Source organism: Camelina sativa, chromosome 5 (genome assembly GCF_000633955.1).
Source record: "Camelina sativa cultivar DH55 chromosome 5, Cs, whole genome shotgun sequence".
In the NCBI taxonomy this organism is placed as follows: domain Eukaryota; kingdom Viridiplantae; phylum Streptophyta; class Magnoliopsida; order Brassicales; family Brassicaceae; genus Camelina; species Camelina sativa.
The window spans coordinates 17689222-17689783 of NC_025689.1; positions in this window are offsets into that span (position 1 = coordinate 17689222).

Sequence of the window (562 nt, forward strand, 5' to 3'; positions counted from 1 at the left end):
ATATATATATATATATATATAATGACATTTGCTCTTTTCTTAATGTAGAAAAGGTAAATACATTTAACTAGATAGTTACCAGAGCTGTGCAATGCGGGAAAATACTTACGTAAATTTTAGTTTGGTTGTTGACATTATGATAATACTTGTATTTTTAGTGATAAGGCTATTCTTATTGTAACACCCCGACCGCCAACCTCTCGATGGGCCCCATGTCCAATCCTAGTCCATGGGCCCACTTTTTTTAATGGACCTCATGTCCTCTTACTAGGTCCTTGAGCCCTTCCATATCTGACGGTCGGTTTGCTACGGCAGGGAGCTTCTAAAGATTTGTTTACTGTCTCTACAAATCACCACATGATCTTTTCCTGTGTATTGTCCTCACTCGCACATTTGCGATAATCACTTTTAGGAAGGTCACCCATCCTGAAACTACTCCAGCTCAAGCACGTTTAACTCTGGAGTTCTCTCAGGACCATTGACCGAAAAGATAAATGCACTTTGGTGACATAGATGGCCAAATCAATTCTTTTAAACCTCTCTGCATCTCTCTGAAACCAGG